Genomic DNA, 9,075 nt, shown 5'->3' on the forward strand with positions numbered 1-9,075 from the left:
TATATTATCCGTATTTGAGAGTTGTATTATATTGTTATATATCTCAACCAGATTAGAGGTTATTGTTGAAGAGGTTGGAGAGATATCTCAACCAGATTAGAGGTTACTGTTGGAGAGGTTGGAGAGATATCTCAACCAGATTAGAGGTTACTGTTGAAGAGGTTGGAGAGATATCTCAACCAGATTAGAGGTTACTGTTGAAGAGGTTGGAGAGATATCTCAACCAGATTAGAGGTTATTGTTGAAGAGGTTTGAGAGATATCTCAACCAGATTAGAGGTTATTGTTGAAGAGGTTGGAGAGATATCTCAACCAGATAAGAGGTTATTGATGAAGAGGTTGGAGAGATATCTCAACCAGATTAGAGGTTATTGTTGAAGAGGTTGGAGAGATATCTCAACCAGATTAGAGGTTATTGATGAAGAGGTTTGAGAGATATCTCAACCAGATTAGAGGTTATTGTTGAAGAGGTTGGAGAGATATCTCAACCAGATTAGAGGTTATTGTTGAAGAGGTTGGAGAGATTTCTCAACCAAAAGCAAAATTGGGAAAATATCATTTTCCCTTTTTATTCAGGCTTCAATACTATATAATACATTGGAGGAAGAGACGCAGTGATACGCAGTGATACAGCGATTCACAGTGATATACAAGAGGTAGGAGGTAGGTCTCTTTGTTATGATATGATTATTATACTCTTGGGGGGGGGGGGGGGGGGTTCCACAAGGGTTCTTCGGCTGTCGCCGTAGGAGAACCCTTTTTGGTTCCTGGTAGAACTCTTTTTGGTTCCATGTAGAACCCTCTGTGTAAAGGGTTCTACGTGGACAGCCGAAGAACCTTTTAAGGTTCTAGATAGAAAATTACAAGTATGGTTTTCCATGTTATTTTTATTTCACCTTTATTTAACTACACAAGTCAGTTTAGAGCAAATTCTTATTTTACAATGACGGCCACACACACACACACACACGCACACACACACACACACACACACACACACACACACACACACACACACACACACACACACACACACACACACACACACACACACACACACACACACACACACACACACACACACACACACGCTCTCCTAAATGAGGAACTAAGATTGAACTATCACATTCAATTCCTTATTAGATAAAATGACAATGAGAAAACAACTGCAAGCCACCCCAGCACAAACATGCCTAGGAATCAAGATGCATGGATTGAATTGTATAGTTTTGCGTACGTGATGGTACAGAAAGACATCATTATTCTCATGATTGGTGGTGACAGAGTGTTTTGATTGTTGCTGTGGACAGATGCCTCACATTGCTGGCCTCAGGCCTCTACGGGTTATACAGGTTATTTGTGGACTCCAAATTATAATCTCTATAAAAAAAACAACAACTCAACTTTGTATAAATCTGCTGTAAAACAAGAGGCTAGTATCATCACTAACATATATCTTATTACTGTCAATGTGTGAAGATTGTTGTGTTCTCCTGACATGTTGGAGTGTGCTTCACCACAGGAAGTCTGTTGAATCTGAAGAAACATCGTCTCTCTCTTGCACAACTGCTCAGAGAGCGTCTTCACATTAACTGTCATTCTTAGTTCCCCCTCAAAAAGCACACTATTCCTTTTAGAGTGCACTACTTAGACCAGGGCTCAGGAGGGCCCATAGGGCTCTGGTTAAAGTACTGCACTACATAGGGAATAGGGTGCCATTTTGGACGAATCGTCTGTCTCAGACCTGAAGTTATGGAAAAATACAGGATGAGGTCTGTTAGAAAAAGAAAATGTTTCAGAGTTCTATAATTTATTTAAGAATAGAAGGGACATCCAAGAAGTCACATGGGTACACACACACGTGCCCAATCTCTCTCTCTCTCTCTCTCTCTCTCTCTCTCTCTCTCTCTCTCTCTTCTCTCTCTCTCTCTCTCTCTCTCTCTCTCTCTCTCTCTCTCTCTCTCTCTCTCTCACACTCTCTCTCTCTCTCAAAGACACAAGGGTTGACCACACCAAAGTAGCATGTGATGTGTGTTGTTCAACAATGTGGGATTGGTTTCACAGCCTGCAGGTTGCCACAGCAGCCAACCTCACCGACCACAACACACACAGCTCATCTCCACCTGAGGCCCCACAAAGAAACGACCCTGGCTACTGGAAACCGTGGAAAGCAGACGGTGATGTACAGAATTGTTTGGGTTATCGGTCCTAACAGTATTCCGTTACAACTGTAAAGTGTATCTCTTTCTTTCTTTAATTTGAGTATATGTACGGACCGTGAAAATCCTATATTAGTGTGTTCGGCTGACGCATAATGATTAAATGTTAGCTCTGTCCCCATCTGCTGGCATTTACTAGTAGACTCACTGTGGTCACTAAAGATCCCATGGCATTTATCATAAGAGTAGGGGTGTTAACCCTGGTGTACTGGCTAAATTCCCAATAAGACCCTCATACCATCATGACCACCTAATCATCCTCCCCAGCTTCCAATTGGCTCTTTCACCCCCCCCTCCTCCCCTCCTCTCCGTTGTAACTTCTTCCCAGGTCGTTGTTATAGATACAATGTGTTCAATTTGCCTGGTAAAATAAGGGTTAAATACAAAAACAATGTTTTAAAACTCAGTACGAATCCCTCTTGAACAACATCATATTGGATAGATCAACAGCCAACGAGACTGGTACCAAAACACCAGCCTGCCTTGACGTTTTTTACAACAACAAAAATAGCTTAATGATTACTGGTATTTGGACCAATCAACGAGATCTGTTATCAATACTGGCCAAGGATGATTTCATATTAATGCTGCGGCAGAGAGCGACGAAATCCCCCAGCACGAACCGGTGATTGCTACCCGGGGAATAAATTATCCAGGCAGCAGGCGCGAGAGAGAGGACCCCCCTCCCCCTCCCCCAACTGTCGAACAGAAGGAATCTCTATACACTACCGCGTCCGGTGGAACATCATGTCTGCTATGAGGACGTTGACGGTCGCGGGATTGTTTCTGGCGTTTTGCGCGTTGGGACTCATAGCAGTCGCAATATGTACTGACAATTGGTACGAGACGGATGCGAGGAGGCACAGGGAACGTTGTAAGAATTATTCCAGCAAAAGGAACGACCCTGGATTCATCTATATTTTCTCCAACCAGAACCTCCCACTCCGTATGCTACCGAAGGAGAATAACGTGGAGAGGAAGGGGTCGAGTGGAGGACTCCTCCTGCGGGCTAAGCGGCACTTCTTGCCCCCGCCCCGCCATGGAGTCCCTCTGCAGTCGGCAGTACAACTCCACCATCTCGGGCTGTGGAGAAAATGTCATCGGGAGGGATTCGACCTGGAGACAGAGGATCTCATCTTTAAAGGTTTCATCATTTGATCACGTCACATGATAAACAATATGTTGTTTAGAGCCTATAATATAATTTCATAATGTCAGTGGCGCTATAGTCTTTGGCAGACAAGCCCTATTTATGCGCATTGATGTGTGGTGAAATCTTCATCGGAATTTAAGCTATCCGAGGTGCTGAATGTTGATTTATCGGTTAGCGGTCCGCCCACATTCAGGCCTATATGCTGCAGCAACTAGGCTTTGCATCCATAATTTGATTCACAATGTGACACTACTGTTTGATTTATTTGTGCCACCTCAACGTTGTTAGGGAGTTCACGGGGGCGTACTGCACTAGACTAGGCCTACTCCTCTGTGTGATGCTTTCTGAGAGAAGCCTACAGGCAACAGAGCTGCAACTAAGACTCTAAGCCAACGAAGAAGAAAACAGTTATATAAACATTGACAATATGTGATGAATCTATGCTACTAGCCATTTTGTATTTTTCCTCTGCAGACAACATATGCAATAATATTTGTTTTTTGTCGTTTCAATATGGCCTCCTCCGTAGGAAACTACGTTTTGTTTTTGTTCCTTCCTCTCTGCAGGTTTAGTCTAGCGCTGCACACCAATAAAATACTACTACTATACTTTTTAGCCCTCCCCAGAAAGCTGAGCATCAATATAATCAAGACTATTCGTCAGGATGAGTGGCACGCACTCCGTAAGTTTACCCACAATATCCCCTTTTTAATCTTCATCTCTGTCCAGGCGAAGAAGAAAGAAACTGTAACAACAACGTCATCTCATAATGATCCCGACTTAATAACAGACATTATGATTCAGTTAAAAAATATCCTTCATAGAGGAATTACCATATTATAAGCCGTATTAGAATATATAATAATTTTTTATTTTATTCAACTAGGCAAGTCAGTTAAGAACCTATTTTTTATTTACGATGAAGGCCTACCCGGGGAACAGTGGGTTAATTGCTCAGGGGCAGAACGACAGATTTATACCTTGTCAGCTCAGGGATACGTTCTAGCAATCACTTTTGGTTACTGGTCCAACGTTCGAAAACACTAGGCTTTACCTGCCGCCCCCAAATCATAACGCCTCATACATGCTTTTAACAAGTTATGAAGCATTGTCCCTGCACGTTTTAGGTAAAGGGTTAGCAAGATTGTATATTTGCTGACGTGCTCGGATCGAATTTCTTCATCCAATTTTCTTTCGCCCTCCGTGTAGACCTGCAGAGAATGACAGTCAGTTTCATCGCATGTATGTCCATCATACTGTTTGCTGGGTGATCGAGGTTTCCGGGCTGCTGTCAGCAGCATGACCTGATGCAGCACGTAGCGGACTGCTCTTTCTCATGGGAGGTAAGCGGAGAACTGTTTTATAACACACACGCGCACGCACGCAGCACGTAACAGTACTGTTATTCCTCCTGAGAGCTGAGTACTGGAGAGTTGCTGTACAGTAGAAGAACATAGCATTACTTCACAAAGCACCACTTGGGGGCGTCAGTGTTTTTTTTATTTTATGGAGAGTGATGCATTGTGTGAGTCCTACCACGGCACCATATTCCCTGTCACAACAGCCCTATGGGGGTATTAGGGTGCCATTTGGGACGTAAGCATTGTCCTGCTCGGCAGAAATATGCTGAATTCTAATCTACCGCAAATCTAGTCGCTCCTGTAGAATCTGAGATGATTGGATAGATATACGTATGATCTTGCCCTCTGATTGGCTTGGTAAGAATCCGCTCAGCTCGGCAGGAGTGACCAGGTATTAGGGGACTAGGGAGTATGGACTAAGGTTCAATTTGGAATACAGTTATAATTATAATACCATCGACAAATGCATGAAACGGTTCATATATTTTGTCCATGTATGTAGAAGATGGCTAGACTGGAAGAACGGACACACGGGTGAAATAATCCCCCTCTCTCTCTCCCCCACTCTCTCTCTCTCCCTCTCTCTCTCCCCCCCACTCTCCCCCCCACTCTCTCTCCTCTCTCTCTCCCACTCTCTCTCCCTCTCTCTCCCCCTCCACACTCTCTCTCTCTCCCCCACTCTCTCTCCCTCTCCCCACTCTCTCTCTGTCTCCCCCCACTCTCTCTCCCTCTCTCTCTCTCACTCTCTCTCTCCCTCTCTCTCTCCCCCACTCTCTCTCTCCCTCTCTCTCCCCCACTCTCTGTCTCCCCCACTCTCTCCCTCTCTCTCTCCCCACTCTCTCCCTCTCTCTCCCCCCACTCTCTCTGTCTCCCCCACTCTCCCTCTCTCTCTCCCCCCCACTCCTCTCCCTCTCTCTCTCCCCCCACTCTCTCTCTCTCACTCTCTCTCTCCCTCTCTCTCTCCCCCCCCACTCTCTCAGCTTCCCTCCCTCTCTCTCTTTCTCTCTCTCCCCTCTTCCATCTCCCACCCCTGCCCCCCCTCTCTCCCCCTTCCATCTTCCCCTCCCCCACTCTCTCCCCCTCTCTCTCTCTCTCCCCCCACTCTCTCTCTCTCTCTCTCTCTCTCTCTCTCCCCCCACTCTCTCTCTCCCCTCTCTCTCCCCCCCACTCTCTCTCTCTCTCCCTCTCCCTCTCTCTCTCCCCACTCTCTCTCTCTCTCCTCTCTCTCTCCCCCCACTCTCTCTCTCTCTCTCTCTCTCTCTCTGTCCCATCAGGAACATGCTGCATATCATCTCTCTGTGTACATGTGTAGCAGGGATCAACTTCCAACTGTCCCGTTATCCTCGGTATATGTATGGTATCCCAGAGGACATCAGTCACGGATACGGCTGGTCCATGTTCTGCGCATGGGGCCTAGGTCTCACCCTATTGGCCGCTTCCTGTGCACGCTGGCTCCTTCCCTCTACCCCCGTGCCTCACACTATGGTAGAGAGGCTGCAACGCAAGCTGACATGAGAACGGCTGTGTGTGACACCCTAGAAATAGAATTACTATTTGACTTCAATGGGAATGTTCATTATAGTAATGGGAATGTTCATTCTAGTAATGGGAATGTCCATTCTAGTAATGGGAATGTCCATTCTAGTAATGGGAATGTCCATTCTAGTAATGGGAATGTCCGTTGTTGTAATGGGAATGTCCATTCTAGTAATGGGAATGTGTGTTCTAGTAATGGGAATGTCCGTTCTAGTAATGGGAATGTCGATTCTAGTAATGGGAATGTCCGTTCTAGTAATGGGAATGTCCGTTCTAGTAATGGGAATGTCTGTTCTAGTAATGGGAATGCCCATTCTAGTAATGGGAATGTCTGTTCTAGTAATGGGAATGCCCATTCTAGTAATGGGAATGTCCGTTCTAGTAATGGGAATGTCCGTTTTCTAGTAATGGGAATGTCCGTTCTAGTAATGGGAATGCCCGTTCTAGTAATGGGAATGTCCGTTCTAGTAATGGGAATGTCTGTTCTAGTAATGGGAATGTCCGTTTTCTAGTAATGGGAATGTCCATTCTAGTCATGGGAATGTCCGTTCTAGTAATGGGAATGTCCGTTTTCTAGTAATGGGAATGTCCATTCTAGTCATGGGAATGTCCGTTCTAGTAATGGGAATGTCCGTTCTAGTAATGGGAATGTCCATTCTAGTAATGGGAATGTCCGTTCTAGTAATGGGAATGCCCGTTCTAGTAATGGGAATGCCCGTTCTAGTAATGGGAATGTCCATTCTAGTAATGGGAATGTCCGTTCTAGTAATGGGAATGTCCGTTTTCTAGTAATGGGAATGTCCATTCTAGTAATGGGAATGTCCGTTCTAGTAATGGGAATGTCCATTTGAGAATGTCTGTTCAAGTACTCCTATTTCTATGTGTGGCACTCTGCCAAACCTTCAACTCCCAGTGACAGGAGTGTGTGACCGTGTCAGTATCTGCCAGACTTTCCAGTGACAGGACACTCATCCCTCTTGTCTCTTCTCCATCCTTTGACAGTCAGTCATCCCTTCCTCTGAAAAAAAAATGTTGCTATGTGCTGGTCTGACTGACTGGGGACGTTACCCAGGGACTAAGAAGTAAGATCTGTCAGACACACAGCATTGATTTGCACAAAGAAAAGAAACAGACAAAATATTCTGTCTCTCTTGAAGGGAATTTGTTAGGTTGAATGATAACAGTTTACTGAAGAGGAATTCAAATCTTCTTCTGGTGCTTCTCTTTTCTTCTGTCCTCCTCCTCCCTTCCTCCTCTTCCTCCTCCTTAACCAAAACTGTCAACAGCTACAGAATTATAAAAGTTACTCTAGTAAATATCTTCCTGTACCTTGATGCTGGTTCTACAAAATTGAAGAAGACAGAAGAATAATGATAGCACCAACTTTAAGGGTTGAATTTCCACTGCAATGTTCACTTAAGGGCTCTATTCTGTCCGGATCTCTGAAGCATTACAGATCTCTGAAGCGTTACAGATCGCTGGAGCGAAGTGTTACAGATCACAGAGGCGTTACAGATTGCTGAAGCGTTACAGATTGCTGAAGCGTTACAGATCTCTGAAGAGTTACAGATCTCTGAAGAGTTACAGATCTCTGAAGAGTTACAGATCGCTGGAGCGAAATGTTACAGATCTCTGAAGAGTTACAGATCTCTGAAGAGTTACAGATCTCTGAAGCATTACAGATCTCTGAAGAGTTACAGGTCTCTGAAGAGTTACAGATCTCTGAAGTGTTACAGGTCTCTGAAGCATTACAGATCTCTGAAGAGTTACAGATCTCTGAAGAGATACAGGTCTCTGAAGAGTTACAGATCTCTGAAGAGTTACAGATCTCTGAAGAGTTACAGATCTCTGAAGAGTTACAGATCTCTGAAGAGTTACACGTCTCTGAAGAGTTACAGATCTCTGAAGAGTTACATATCTCTGAAGAGTTACATGTCTCTGAAGAGTTACAGATCTCTGAAGCATTACAGATCTCTGAAGAGTTATAGGTCTCTGAAGCATTACATATCGCTGGAGCGAAGTGTTACAGATCGCTGAGGCGTTACAGATCGCTGAGGCATTACAGATCGCTGAGGCGTTACAGATCGCTGAGCCAAGTGTTACAGATCACAGAGGCGTTACAGATTGCTGAAGCGTTACAGATTGCTGAAGCGTTACAGATCTCTGAAGAGTTACAGATCTCTGAAGAGTTACAGATCTCTGAAGAGTTACAGATCGCTGGAGCGAAATGTTACAGATCTCTGAAGAGTTACAGATCTCTGAAGCATTACAGATCTCTGAAGAGTTACAGGTCTCTGAAGAGTTACAGATCTCTGAAGTGTTACAGGTCTCTGAAGCATTGCTAGATCTCTGAAGAGTTACAGATCTTCTGAAGAGTTACAGGTCTCTGAAGAGTTACAGATCTCTGAAGAGTTACAGATCTCTGAAGAGTTACAGATCTCTGAAGAGTTACAGATCTCTGAAGAGTTACAGGTCTCTGAAGAGTTACAGATCTCTGAAGAGTTACATATCTCTGAAGAGTTACATGTCTCTGAAGAGTTACAGATCTCTGAAGCATTACAGATCTCTGAAGAGTTATAGGTCTCTGAAGCATTACATATCGCTGGAGCGAAGTGTTACAGATCGCTGAGGCGTTACAGATCGCTGAGGCGTTACAGATCGCTGAGGCGTTACAGATCGCTGAAGCGTTACAGATTGTGCAATAGAAATGTAAATGTAAGATTGAGCTGACATGCAGCGTTTATCGTGATGCAGTATCCGGGACATAATGCAGCGTTTACCGTGATGCAGTATCCACTAAACGCAGG

The 9,075-nt window shown here is 44.5% G+C and overlaps 1 pseudogene; it reads left to right on the forward strand.

Moving 5' to 3' along the window:
* The first annotated feature begins 2,960 nt into the window (after positions 1 to 2,960).
* LOC124029557 lies at positions 2,961 to 6,217 on the forward strand (annotated as a pseudogene).
* Positions 6,218 to 9,075: the final 2,858 nt, after the last annotated feature.

This window comes from Oncorhynchus gorbuscha, unplaced genomic scaffold, assembly GCF_021184085.1.
Source record: "Oncorhynchus gorbuscha isolate QuinsamMale2020 ecotype Even-year unplaced genomic scaffold, OgorEven_v1.0 Un_scaffold_6819, whole genome shotgun sequence".
Taxonomy (NCBI): Eukaryota; Metazoa; Chordata; class Actinopteri; order Salmoniformes; family Salmonidae; genus Oncorhynchus; species Oncorhynchus gorbuscha.